This window comes from Bombus pascuorum, unplaced genomic scaffold, assembly GCF_905332965.1.
Source record: "Bombus pascuorum unplaced genomic scaffold, iyBomPasc1.1, whole genome shotgun sequence".
NCBI lineage: Eukaryota > Metazoa > Arthropoda > Insecta > Hymenoptera > Apidae > Bombus > Bombus pascuorum.
Window position 1 is genome coordinate 467603 of NW_026869752.1, and position 15584 is coordinate 483186.

The 15584-nt window shown below is 38.4% G+C and overlaps 1 long non-coding RNA gene across 1 annotated transcript in view; it reads left to right on the forward strand.

The window, feature by feature from the left end:
* The window catches only part of LOC132915910 (uncharacterized), a 64945-nt gene that overhangs the window by 1728 nt on the left and 47633 nt on the right, over positions 1 to 15584 (forward strand). The gene's annotated exons all lie outside the window — the stretch shown is intronic.

Genomic DNA, 15584 nt, shown 5'->3' on the forward strand with positions numbered 1-15584 from the left:
AATATACAAAATAATCATAAAGTCAATCTGGACATACGGAATTCCACTATGGGGAACAGCAGCAATGAGCCATATAAACAAAATAGAAACAATCCAAGCCAAAATCCTTAGAACAATGGTAAACGCCCCGTGGTACGTTAGAAACGAGGACATAAGGAAAGACCTCGGAATACCAACGGTCAAGGAGGAGATTACCAGATTCGCAACAAGATACAGAACAAGAATAGAAACACACCCGAACCAGCTGGCAGCTGAAACGTGCAACACAACAAACATCGCAAGAAGACTAAAAAGGAAACACCCAATAGACCTCATAAAAGATATAACTTAGAAAAAAACGAAGCTGGCACCCCGCTGGGGGTAGCCGCCCACATGCTATATTATTTTTTATTTATATATTTTTTTTTTCTTCACCAACAAGATATAACACTTTACCAAATGTCCGCAAGGACAAATTGTAAAATAACCAAAATAAAATTAAAAAAAAAAAAAAACGATGTCGAATCTCGTAGAATGGTTTTCCAACCCTCCACAACATTGTGGATGCCCTCCAACCATTTGCGATCACGTAGAATGGTTTTCCAACCCTCCACTACGTTGTGGAAGGCTGTCCAACGATTTCCAATAACGTAGAATGACTTTCCAACCCTCCGCAACGTTGTGGAAGACTATACAACGATTTCCAATCACGTAGAATGATTTTCCAACACACCACAACATTGTGGAAGGCTATCCAACGATTTCCAATTACGTAGAATGATTTTCCAACCCTGCACAACGTTGTGGAAGGCTCTCCAACGATTTCCAATCACGTAGAATGCTTTTCCAACACACCACAACATTGTGGAAGGCTATCCAACGATTTCCAATTACGTAGAATGATTTTCCAACCCTCCACAACGATGTGGAAGGCTCTCCAACGATGTCCAATCCCGAAGAATTATTTTCCAACACTCCAGAACGTTGTGGAACGCTCTCCAACGATGTCCAACCCAGTCGAATGGTTTTCCAACTCTCCACAACGTTGTTGAAAGCTGTCCCACGGAGTCCAACGCTGTAAAATGTTGTCCCACGTTGCAGTCCAGTCTAGATCATGCAAAATTCTTTTCGCGGCTTTTGGTGACCCAAACTGGGCTGGTGCGTAGTTCTTCGCTTGGTATCGTTTTCCAAAGATTAATCAACTGATTAATTTTTGGAAAACGATGCCAATTACCAGGTCTCACCACGAGGAGGTGACTACGCACGAGATCCGCCCATGATGTATTTAACATTATGCATCGGTCTTGACATTCAACCTGTTAGCAAGAATGTCGAGTTCTGACTTTACGTGATCATGGGCCTGCGTAAAGAGATAGCTGTTTCGTAGCCTAACTGCGAAACATATATCTCCAACGCAGCGGTTTCACGAATCTTTACAAACGTAAAACAAAGCTTACGCGACGCAATATCTATCTCCCACACAACGCAACATGTATCTCACACACAACAATTACATCGATCAATACAAACATCGTACAATAATTCGCAACCCTATTGGCAACATTCCGTATCAAAGATACATTTGTCTAACTTGGAACGAAAGAAAAGAAATGAGGCTATTATGGAAAAGGAGCCCTAAAATCAGACTATGGAAGAAAAACCGCGGATCGCCCGGAACGAAAGTAATCGCGATCTCGCGAAAGAACTAACAAACCTACGTGACGTACCCCGTGCACCAGATAACCCTAAGGTTCGGTGGAAGCCCAAGCATTGACCTTCGCTCGATTCCTGTCACGTCGTTTGGATCTTATCACGGTCGATGGCACTTACCGATGATACCAGTGTCCAGCAAATGGGCCTGCGATTTAACACACTCCAACTGAACATATTGAACTCGGGGAGGGACCGCTGAACAGGATTACGAAGGCAAGGCCCCAACTGAACAGTGGGGTCCACCCCCACGGGTTCGATCAGAATTACGGAGGACGTGAAATGCAGGTCCCTGTCCAAGTACCGAAGTACCAATCGGACAGGATTGCGAACCTGTGACTCGATTGTCAACAGATTCACAGGTATCACCAGCGTGATGACAACGCCCGCGGTTCGAGGCAAACGACGAGCAGTGGTCGAGTAGTCACCAAGACAAGAGGTATCCTTGGGCGACCTATGAATCCAAAGAGTTGTCCAGTGCACGTTGACCCGCACGTACCCGGGATACGCGCGAGCGAGTACGCAACGCCGCAGTTTGAAAGAACTGAGCGATCGCGAACCGATAAATCGCGGGAACAATTTTTCCAATGTGGTAAGCGAGGGGATCAAGAGCGACGAGATTTATATTTTTCATTCCAATATGGATAAGTATCTTTGTACGGAATGAACTCACAATGCACATAACATAGGTATCTATCTTATGATTAATTAAGGCTAAAACGCACGCATCCCACGGTGTCCCACGATGTCCCACGATGTCGCGCGATGCCCCCGCGTGGGGGGGGGGGTATTAGTCCAGTCTAGATCTCCAAAACTATTTTGGATGATCAAGACCAGACTATATTCAAGGAGTTTTTAGCTTGATATCGTTTTTCAGATAATAATACTAATATTCAAAATAGTACGTGGTGTATTATTATTTGGAAAACGATACCAATTACCGGGACCCACCACGAGGAGGTAACTACGCTCGGGTCCCATTTACATAAACAGTTTTTAAGCATTGAAAGCAGAGATGTAAAATTATTTTATAACAAAGAAGTAGCGTGTATTGAAATTTATTAATTAGAATAGCTGTAGTACGTGGATCTGCAGAATCATACTTGAATATTGAACTTATCATCGAAGAAACGAAACCATGCAAGATACCAATTGCAGTGCGAATGGGTGAATGGTGAGTTGTTGCTGCCTTCGATTAAATTGCACTTGCTTCCTTCGTTTCACGAATACGGGACTGTTTCATTGGTTTTGAGCAGACATGGAAAATTACATTTCATCCATAGACACTCAATAGGTACACTCTGCGTTACTACTGGTTTTATATGAAATAGTGAAATGAGAAATTAAATACTTTAAAATTTAAAATTAAAAAATAATACTATATAGGAATACAATAGCACTTCAGGGACTTGAAATATTTCGTAAATATTAAATAAAACAAAACAAATCATTGATTTACTCACAACGAATTGATAGTATTCATTTAAATCAATGAATCAGAGTTGCTTCCAATTAGTGATACAATTGTTATAAATTAAGAGCATAATTACTTTGAATTAATGGGAGGATATGGTTATAAATTATTGGTATAATTGTTAAGAATTAATGCAGTAATTGTTTTAAATTAATGACTTAAATGTTATAAATTAATGGCTTAGATGATATAAATTAATAGTTTAAATGTTAGAAATTAATGGCTTACATGTATAAAACAACAGTTTAAATGCTATAAATTAATAGCTTAAATGTTGTAAATTAATAGCTTGAATGCATAAAATAACAGTTTAAATGTTGTAAATTAATAGCTTAAATGTTGTAAATTAATAGTTTAAGAGTCATAAATTAATGGATTAAATGTTATAAATTAATTGCTTAAATGTTATAAATTAATAGCTTAAGTGTTGTAAATTAACGATTTAGAAGTTATAAATTACCAGTTCAATGTTATTGTTAATATTTTTTGTTTATTTACCGCATATTTAAGTTCTTCTTTGATGTTCACTCTCCGACAGTTCAGGCACTAAAGAGCTCGCGCGCCACTTCCGGGTTCCCTATATACCTTTACAAAGTATCGAGATGTCAATCAAACGGTAACAATCTTTTGACACAGCAAAAGACGGTTGTTCCATTATAACAAAATCAAATTGAACAATTTCTTAATTTTTATTGTAAATTGGCGTCTTCAACGATTCAATAGGATGTCCATTTTTATCGTTTTAATAGTTTCCACAAGCTAAGACTATATTCACACTTCCTTGATATTAGGTTTCGACTATCAATTAGTTTGAACAGAAAGGGAAAGATAGCCTAATGACAGTCGATGACGTTACTGCGAAATAAGTTAAGGTGCTAAATAATAAATGTTCTTATATTAAATGTTCTTCTTTCTTGAATAACACCTACATCACTATATGCGATATTTAAAATTCTTATTTAATACTTACTTAAAAGTCAGGTTCTTTTTTAATTCCTCTCAAGTTAAACGAGTAAATTTACCCGTTATAGTAGTAACATAAAATGGCTCGTTTTTCTTCAATAGCACCTGCATCGATGTACGTGATACAAATATTAATTTTATAGCGAATAATATTCTTCGTTAGATCTATCAAAGAATTTATTAGGCTATTAGCGAGAGACTTATTGATTCCTTAAAGAATAGTTTGATTGTTATAAATTAATGTTTTAAATGTTTGTCAATGAATGTTTCTATTGCTATAAATTAATAGTTTAATTGTTATTAATTAGTTGCTTAAATGTTGTTAATTATTGGTTGGATTATTATAAACGAATTGTTTGAAAGTTGTTAATTAATAGCTTAATTGTTATAAATTAATGGTGTAACTGTTATTAAGTAATGGGTTAAATATCACAAATTAATGCTTTAATTGTTCTCAAGTAATGGTTTAAACGTTGTCAATTAACGGCTTGCTTGTTATAAATTAATGGCTTAAATGTCATAAATTAATAGCTTAAGCGCTACAAATTAATAGCTCAGATGTTATAAATTAATGGCCTAAATGTAATAAATAAATAGCTAAAATGTAATAAATTAATAGCTTAAACGTTTTAAATTAATACCTTAAACCTTATAAGTTAATAATACAATCCTGCACAACGTTGTGGAACGCTGTCCAACAATGTCCAACCCTGTCGAATGGTTTTCCAATCCTGCACAATGTTGTGGAACGCTGTACAACGATGTCCAACCCCGTCAAATGGTTTTCCAACCCTCGACAACATTGTGGAACGCTCTCCATGATGTTAAACCACGAAGAATGGCTTTCCAACCCTCCAGAAGTATGTGGAACGCTGTCCAACGATGTCCAACCCCGTCGAATGGTTTTCCAACACTCCACAACGTTGTGGAACACTCGTCGAATGGTTTTCCAACCCTCCGCACGTTGTGGAACGCTCTACAACGATGTCCAACCCCGTATAATGGTTTTCCAACACTCCACAACGATGTGGAAGGCTTTCCACCAATGTCCGACCCCGTAGAATGGTTCTTAACCCTCCACAACGTTGTGAAACTCTCTCCATGATGTTAAACCTCGAAGAATGGCTTTCCAATCCTCCAGAAAGATGAGCCATATAACCAAAATCGAAACAATGCAAGCCAAAATCCTTTGAACGATAGTAAACGCCCCATGGTACGTTAGAAACGAGGACATAAGGAAAGACTTCGGAATACCAACGGTCAAGGAGGAGATTACCAGATTCGCAACAAGATACAGAACAAGGATAGAAACACACCCGAACCAGCTGGCAGCTGAAACGTGCAACACAACAAACATCGCAAGAAGACTAAAAAGGAAACACCCAATAGATCTCATAAAAGATATAACTTAGAAAAAACGAAGCTGGCACCCCGCTGGGGGTAGCCGCCCACATGCTACATTATTTTTTATTTATATTTTTTTTTCTTCACCAACAAGATATAACACTTTACCAAATGTCCGCAAGGACAAATTGTAAAATAACCAAAATAAAATAAAATAAAAAAAAAAAAATAACTGGAACTCTTGCACACTGTCTTTGAAAAACGGATTGTTTATGAAATCAGCTAGCCCGTCAATTTAACGGAATTCCTTACAGGTAGGTATACTACATACAAATTTCAAAAATTAGAAAGGAAAAAATAATTGTGCGTATAAATTCTTTGGATAAAATGCTTAATTTACGATGCAAAATGGTTAAAATTAATGCTATGGCTTTTGGGGTATTTCATTTCGAAATTTGAAATCCATCAAATTCACAGGTCCCGTAAACCTAGTGTTAAAAATATTTTTGAATATATAATACAGAATACAGAGTCAATTTTCGTTCGCTCAAAGTCACTCGCTATAAGAATACTCGAATGCTCGATACAGATAGAGCAGGCAGATGTAGGGGCTTAGAAATAAGGAGAAGGAGAAGTGTTTTGTCCGAGATCTGCTAGTAGGACTCGTCAGTAAGGCTTACCTAGCAGACCTATATCTTAGACACAAAGGAAGGAGAGAGTAAGGAGGAGAGTTTTTTTTTTAATTTTATTTTGGTTATTTTACAATTTGTCCTTGCGGACATTTGGTAAAGTGTTATATCTTGTTGGTGAAGAAAAAAAAAAATATATATATGTCGGAGATGAAAGGACACCGCCCCCCCACCGTTGGAATTATTTGGAAAAGCCTCAATACTGTAGTATCTACGAAATAACCCAGACACAGTCATTCGAAACTTGAGACAATGAGTTTAGGCTCGAGGCGACAACCGGTTGCCGAGCGTAGCCACGGTCACGGAATGAACATTCCACCTAACAGAGATATAAAGTAACATAGCTTTCCTTTAAAGAATTGGCAGTACAGACACTTGACAATAAGACATTCCAACAGCCCCGCAGCTCGCCACACACAGACCCCATTCTTTGGGCCAGATGATCGCCAGATGCCGATGCATCGTTTACAGTTTATGTTCAGATAACCTGAGGAACCGTTAAAAATCTTAGGACTTAGTTAACTAAAGTCCTTCAGATTGACAAACAGTCTTTATTCTATCAGCCCGTAAATCTATCACCTATTGCGGGAAGTTATGGGAAAGCCTGATTTGGTCACGTACGACGTTGCCTGCTAGGAACTCTCTCTCTAGGGCGGCTAGCATCCTTTTCTAACCGCCAACATAGAAATTGACCAATTAACAGCAGCGTCTATTTCCCTCACCCTCCGAGTGGAGGCTTTCTTTGACGAATCCGATGATCTCGTGCCCTTAGGCACACCCCATCATAGTTTTCCTCTGCAGCGTCGTCGCGACGGAAAGTCATTCTTTTCTGGCAATCTGATTAGCTAAGAGTCAATCAAGCGTTCCTAGTATCACGAGTAGTAAGTCGAGTCCGACTTAGACTTTGACTTTGTTCTGTATCTTGTTGCGAATCTGGTAATCTCCTCCTTGACCGTTGGTATTCCGAGGTCTTTCCTTATGTCCTCGTTTCTAACGTACCACGGGGCGTTTACCATTGTTCTAAGGATTTTGGCTTGGATTGTTTCTATTTTGTTTATGTGGCTCATTGCTGCTGTTTCCCATAGTGGAATTCCGTATGTCCAGATTGGTTTTATGATTATTTTGTATATTTTCAGTTTGCTTTCTGTGCTTAGTTTGGATTTTCGGCTTGTTAGCCAGTGCATTTGTCTCCTTGCTATCTGTATCTTGTCTATTATTGATTTGATGTGCTGTTTCCATGCGAAGTGTGTATCTATGTGAAGTCCAAGGTATTTGACTTGCCTTGTTTGTGTTATTTGCGTGCCGTTCAGGAAGATGTTTGGTGTTATCTGTTTCCTCAGTGTGAACGTGATGTGGTTGCATTTGTTACGGTTAGCTTTAATTTGTTTGTCTTGTAGCCATTTTTCTATTTTGGTGATGTGTTTTTGTAGTATGGTGGCTGTTGTTACAGGGTTAGTGTGCCTGACTAGCACGGCTGTGTCGTCCGCGAATGTCAGTATTTTGCTATTGGTAGTTGTTGGAATGTTGGCCGTGTATAATGTGTATAGTATGGGTCCTAGGACGCTTCCTTGTGGAACACCTGCTTTGATGTCTTCTGCTTCGGAGTGTGCGTCCTTGATTTTTACTGTGAAGGTTCTGTTGCTTATGTATGATTTTATTATTTGGTATATTTTTTCCGGGAATTGTTTCTTGATTGTTTGTATTAGGCTTTCGTGGTTTATTTTGTCGAAAGCTTTCTTTATGTCCATGAATAGGGCTGTACAATATTGTTTGTTTTCTATTGTGTGTATTATTTCGTTGACAAGCCTGTGCATTTGTTCTATGGTGGAATGTTTATTTCTGAATCCAAATTGATGGTCTGGTATTAGTTTTTCCTTCTCTATTATTGGTTTTAGTCGGGCGTATATTACTTTTTCTAGTATTTTGAAGAGCACGGGGAGTAGTGATATTGGTCTGTAGAATGTTGCTTCATGTGGGTCTTTGCCTGGTTTGGGTAACATTATGATTTGTGCCTCCATAATGTAGGATGATATTGTATTCTTAGTATTGCATTGAATATTATTGTAATTAGCCGTATCGCTTTTGGAGGGAGGTTTTTCAATATTTTGCCATTGATTAGATCGATTCCTGGTGCTTTGTTGTTTTTTGTTTTTTCTATTATGTTTCTTATTTCTTGTGCTGTTGTTTTGGGTATGGTGTATTGCTTGTCGATTGCAGTGCTAGTGGCTATCGCGTCGTCGTCCGTATGGCTGTTCTGGTTGCTGTTATTGATGTTGTGTGGTGTAAATGTGTTGCATAGGTGGATGGAAAATTCTTCGGCTTGCTCTTCGTTGCTTCTTGCCCATGTGTTGTCTGCTTTTCTGATTGCTGGGACTGGTTTTATCGCCTTCTTTATTTTTTTTTGTGGCTTTCCATAGTGAGTAGTTGTAGTTCTCGTGTGCAAATAGTGACTCTATGAACTTTGTGAATTCGTTGTTGTTGTGCTCTTTTATTTCGTTTTTTATTTCCTTTGCGAGTTTGTTTAGGTGTTTTTTGTTTTCTTTTGTTCTATGTTTTTGCCATTTTGCTTTCGCTTTTCTTTTATCTCTAATTTTTTCGAGGATGTCTGATGGGATTTGTTTTGTTTGTCTAGTGGTAGTTGCTGGTTTTGTGGTTGCCCGTGCTGCCTCTTGTATAGTTTTTGTAAGTGTTGTTACAGCTTGTTCGATGTGTTGGGGCGTTTTCAGTGGGATGTTGCAGTTGATTTTGCTTTCAATTATTTCTTTGAAGGTTTGCCAATTAGTGGATTTGTTGCATAGCGTCTCTGAGTTGTTGTAGAGTATTGGCTTGTTTCTGTATGTTATTATTATGGGTGTATGGTCGGAGCTAAGCTCGAGGCTGGATGCTATATTTATTTTATTTCCGTTTAATCCCTTTGTGACTGCAAAGTCGAGTAGGTCAGGGATTTTTCTCAGGTCTGTCGGCCAGTATGTCGGTCTTCCTGTGGATAATATATTGAGATTGTTTTTCCTGATGTGTTTTTCCAGGGTTCTGCCTCGAGGTGTAGTGATTCTTGATCCCCATGTTGTGTGCTTTGAGTTGTAGTCTCCTGCTGCGATAAACTTGTCGCCTAGTTGTTGGAAGTATTCTTCCCACATTTGTGCTGTAATTTTGTGTCGCGGTGGTGCATATACTGCTGACAGCTGTAGACGGTTGCTGCTAGTTTGTACGGTAACGGTAGTTGCTTGTATGTGTTCTTTACTAACTTGGCTGTGTAGGTGGTGTTTAATGTCGTTTCTTATTATCACTGCGGTTCCTCCGTGTGCTTTTCTTGAGGGGTGCTTGGTATCGTATATGGTATAGTGCGGTATTTTTGTGTAGCTTTTTGTTGTGAAATGCGTCTCTGATACGAGTAGTATGTCTATGTTGTTGTGGTATAGGAATGCTTTGGTTTCAATGGCCCTTTGTTGTAGGCCGTTAGAGTTCCAGGCAGCTATTTTTAGTATGTCCGTTTTTACTTTTTGCTTAGCATGATTGTTATCAGTTGTATCATAGCTGTGATTTGTAATGATTGCTGTTTGAATGCTTCGTTTAGTTCGCTTGTCGTTCTTGTTAACATGTCGGTGCTTTTGATGGATTGTTTTAATAGTTCTTTTATTTCTGTAGCGTCGTTGGTGTTGTTGTTGTGGTTTTGGTTGGCTACGGGTGTTACTTCCTTGGTTGCTTGCGCGTAGCTTCGACTGCCAGTGGTGTTGATATTGTTGTGGTTGTTGTTCATTACGTACTGTACTTTAATTGGTGTCTCAGCTTCTGCCCTGTCTTGTTGTGTGTGGTGGTAGTTATATGTCCTGCTTCTAAGCGGCGGAAACAATTTACGTTGGAGTATTTTTCTGGCTGGACAGCCTTTGTAGCTGGCTGGGTGGTTTCCGTTGCAGTTGTAGCACTTTACGTCGTTTATTTTTCCCGTATATGGGAGGAAGAGAGTTTGTATGACAGATATGATGATGGATGGACGTCATTTCCTCTCCACGCAGTGATGGACCTTTGTTGTATCTAAAGGTTGGTTCTTCTGCCCTCCCTTGCAGTTGCGACATTATCTATTGGAGTGGCCTTCTCCGTATCTTCTTGCCGCTATCAAAGATCAGGAGGGGATTTTTTGTACTATTGGTTTGCTTCTTACTTGCTTTGATTGATTAAGTTAGAGGAGCGCCACCTTGTGCCCCATAACACGGTGTACGCAATTATTTTTTGGGAGTGTGTTACACGTGGGTGTCACTATATAGCGGCCCCTTTTCCTAAAGGGGGAGGGGAAGATGATGATGATGATGATGAGTCAAGGTCAACTTAGCCTGTGTCGAATTGCCAATTTTGACACAAGCATGACGGACCCCAGCAGCGTTTGAAGTGGTTGCCTTTCATGGTCATTGCTCCTATTTGCTATATGAAAATTGCTATATGCCATCTGTGAAGGCATCTGTGAAAAGAAGAAGGTCCGCTTTCTATAACTATGTATAAATTTAGAGCACGTAGATGACACGGACAACTATCATAACAGTGTACAAATTGCAGATTAATTATTAGGTTGTCCGAAAAATGTCTTTCGTTTCATCAGGTGATAATAGATGAACAACAATTTCTGTTTTATACTATTTTATTAAATTAGGTATGATCTATTTCGTTATATCTCTATTATTATGTTCGTGCATAATTCAATAAACTAATATAAAACAAAAAAAACATTGTACGTCTATTATTTCCTTATAAAACGAAAGAAACTTTTCGGACAACCTAATATTTTAAAAAAAAAAAGGTGTGCATGGAGCATTAAGAAAAAACGGAGGTATGCCAGCTTGTCTGAAATATATAAAACTAAAGGAGAATGCAACAACTTTTCGTAGGAGTTATAATCTTCTAATACAAGCATAAAAAACAAAACAAGCTTACCTCTGACGAATCTTATCCATTCAAGAATAAAATGATATATGTACGAGTAACTTGAAACAAAAAACTTAACTAGAAATCGCACATACGCCTGCTTAGAATGATAGCTCAAGCTGTGCTTGGCAAAATCTAATGGCTACCATGCCACACATCCCAATTAAAAATATTTAAAATAAAACGTTACTATTTACAGATATGATCAAACCACTATAAACGTATGATATGGCATTATGAAGCACAAACTGCTAAATCCAAACGAGCAAAACTTTGAGGATTACAAACTTTTATTATGAAGAAAATATTAATTGTCCTTTGGGTAGTTAGAACTGATCACATAGAACCTGCACCCTGTCCAGATTTAATTGGCTCCAAAATTATCAGACACTGTTAGCAACATTCTATGTATTTTCGTCCAGTCGCGGGGAGACGCGATCGCGTTGTAGCGCGTCAACGGGAGTCGTAAATTCCCGTTACGATTATACGAATCGACACCACGAGCAGGGCGATCCCTTTATTTCTTTTGGGATAATAGGGGAGTTTGTTGTTGAGTACAACAGTAGTCTACAGTTATATAATATAAATATATTTACACCAAATTACAACACTTAGAACGTAGACAGAAATGATTTGACTTCGTCGTATCGTTTGACTTGGTCATTTCGGAAAGTATAATGATTGACTCGAGGGTTGATAGAGTTGGCGCGTCGAATGCCGAGAACTTGTTAGAATAGCAGACTTGACTGTCCGAGGAGTGTAAGAGCAGTATCAGACCCATCTCGTACTATTTAGGAGGAAAGATCGATGTGGGTGTACCCTTTTTGAACTAAGAACGCAGATTCGTTGTTCACACTTTTCGGTAGAAAAGTGAGAGTAACGATCGGCGATGCTCATTGGTTATAGCCAATGTTAATAAACAAAATACGAAGAGAAAGTCTCCTGCAGATGCGGCTCATGGGTGTCCTTGTTCCTGGGAAAAACCAGCTATTTCGCGGGGCACATCTGCTTTCTCCATAATTAGCAAAAGCGTGCAACAAACCCGAGGACCGTTCAAAGGACCATCCGTAAACCGAAAATACTTATGTGAATAGAAGTTAAGCTAAAAAGATTCGGTTTATGGTGGTTACTTGGGTTTATTGCGGGTCAGCGTAACGAGGGGTAGGCATTGGCGGCCAGACCGAGAGGGACGTCGCACGGACCATCTCGCGCGACGTAACATTCTACTTCCACTATAACTCAGTGTTTTCGGAAACTTCCCAATGAAAGGAGAATCAGGGTGAGTTATCCACTGAATAGACAGTACTCGTCTACATTTTCGTCATTGGTCTCATTATTGACCTCATTAAAAGGCTAAAAAACATCCTAGGTGCTCGATGGGTCAGGGCGAAAGGTAAACAATTAGCAATACCAGAGGATATGCATTCCCGAAAGTACCGGTAAACCAGAGAAAACCCAGGGACGAAAAGTTAGGATGTACGGAGGAGACGAAGCTGCTGGTGGGGGAGTAAGAACATCTTATGACAGTCTTCATCAGAGTGCCGTACCGTTCGTGTGATACTACATTGTATTTAGTCTCAACAAGATCGTACAACCGTCGTGATCAGAATGTCAAACTCTTCGTGTATACTAAAAGTATAAAATAAAGTATCAAACCATACTAACACTCGATATATTCAAATTACCTCCACCTTGATCGTTAACTCATTCAAGATTCGCGATGTCAACCGGTCGCTATTTAGTTGAGAATTCGCATCAAGTAGCGTTCCAAATTCCAAATATTGTATACATGATAGTGAACAATACTTCAGAGAAAAGAAAAAAGAGCAAATGCAGTTGATTTTACAGATATCCAAAGAAACAAAAGGAAAAACAAATCAATATATTTTTTTATTTATTTAATTTGCACTTAAAAATTTTTCTAACTTTATTGCGAATTAACATGTAGATAGCTATGTTGTATCTTTTTGGGGTAATATTTGTAACGTCCGATAATTAAGTCTATTTCCAGAAGAAGCTCAAGAAAGAAAAGAAAGATACATCATATGGAATGCATGAAATGGAATTTCTCTGCATCGCCAGCTTCAAAGACAGCTGCCGATGCTTATTTGCTTTATTTTGACCGGCGAACATGGGCTTTTGCATGTGAGTAAAAACTGCTCGGTTTATCGTAAATCCATAAAACTTTATAATGTGTCAGAGTACGGAATTGGCCGTTTTTACTGTAAAATTTTCTGAAGTAAACGTAAGCAGTTTAGGGCCAACAGTTGGTACTTTTCTTCAGTTCCCTTTAGATAAAGCGAACAGGTAAGCTTTAAGAGTAATAAGTAATAATAAGCTATTATTTCTTCGTAATTTTAGCGGTTTGAAAAATTGTAAATTTCATTAAGATTTGTATATTGCTTTGCAAGAGACTTCTCTTACAATGATATGATACGTGAATTGTACGACTCCAGAGTGGAAAATCGCTCGATTTTGTCAAAGGATACTATTGCTCCGAGATTACTGACATATTGTCGAGAAATAACAATGCACTGTTTTTTATTCATACGGACATAGAAACCGAAACGCCTCCGAATTTCGAAATAGGAATCTTCGACTGTCGTTCAGTTAGTTCGAGTAACTCTTCGACAGCCACGCCGACTTTTTAAGTACGCCGATTTTTTCATCTGAATATTTATGACATATATTATTCTGCCCTAAGAAAAGAGGAAAACCACACGTAGAACCAGTTGAGTAGTCGGAAACGGTGGTCGAGTGTAAAATGTAAAAAAAAATCACAGAATAGTTATTTAAAAGTCAATCTTTGTCCTTACGACTTCTAAATCGCGTGTGAAATGTATTCAAATCAAGAACAGACGGTTAATCAATTCTATTTCCATAAGAAGTTAAAGAAACTGCTATACCAACGCTTACCGCCACCTTGCACCAACACGCAGCCGGACACTCATTTCCGCTAGAGTCGCTACATGCTATATACGTAAATACTGTAAATAAGTAAATGTCATGTAGTGCAGCGAATAACTCCGGCGCAACAATATATTTTGTAATTACGTGATTTGTATAGAAATTAGAAACTACCTCTGTACACAATTACTGAGAATGAGATTTACAGGAACTGTACATTGCGCGTTAAGCACAAAAATGTAATGCAAAATACTACTGCAATTTTGCACCTGGCCAATTTGAAAACTAAAGGAAAATTGATTCGTGGAAATTTGCGTTTTTTGAATTTAATCAGATAGAAGAAGGGAAATCACGCATTAAACACCTTGTTTTTCTGTGACGAACCATGGTTTCATCTTGGCTGCCGTGACAAGTCGTAGAATAGTCGAACGTGGGTTACTTCTAGTCTTCGGGAAATTAATCTTAATCTTAAGATCGCGTATCGAGCATTTACTTTGCAAAGTTCTTGCAAAATAAGAAAATCTCCTATGACTTTGTGGCGACACATGAGTCATAGGACGAAGCGAAGCGAGAGCGACTCATGTCGTTGTTTTGCCTCGGGACATTGAAACCGCCTTGACGCATGAAACGCAATGATAAACAAACTCCGGGTAAAACAATGTCGCCGCTCTGACTCTCCCCCGAGCAGCATAAATAAATCGGACACGATCACGAGCGCTAGTGAGTTACGAATAATTTCGAGTAATCATTTTGTAGGCGATTATCGAGACGCGAGAGCATTTACGAGTCTTTATCGAGTATCCGCAAGCGATTTATTTCAGCTGGTTAAAATCTCCTGTACGAACGTCTATCGACGTTATCAGTTAATTAAGTAATTGATTTGAAATACATTGGACGGTTGCAACAGCAAGCATCCTGATTATTTCTATTATCAATATACCCAAATCTCTATACCCCATCCGCCACAACCTTTTATCAAAAAGTGCAAATAAAGCAAAAACAAAAGTCTAATTTAATCTTTTCCAACTTTAATTTTACGAAATATGTATTTAATCGTATTGTACGTTTATTCAATTTATACACCGTGCGGCTTAATCTACCTTGAAATTCTATATATCTCTATTAACCTTAGGTACAATGCGGAGGTTAATCGTAGATCGGGAACACGAAGATAGAAATGACAATTTGCTATTCTTGTTCTGAAATTGCGTAAAATTTCCCGAGGTCGATGATCCACGCGACAAATACGAAGACATTCCTACCAATTAACTATACTGATAATTAAAAGAAGGGTTTGCAGTTCGACAAGTTCTCATCGAACGCTTATTTCACCAAATAAAATACATTATATAGAAAAAAGTAAAATGAAATGTAATCCCATCTTTATTTTCCCAATGTAATCCCACCTTTATTATCAATAAACTATTGTGGTGGAACATTGGTGCTTTCTCTTTTGCCAGTAAAAGTTATCAAAAGCCATGATATCAGAATCAGATTGAAGACATATTGTACGACATATTGTACGCCAGCGACAAGACGATACGAACGTTTAAGAAAGGAAATTAGCACAAGACTCGCTGACTCAGATGGTGCAAGAGTGCGCA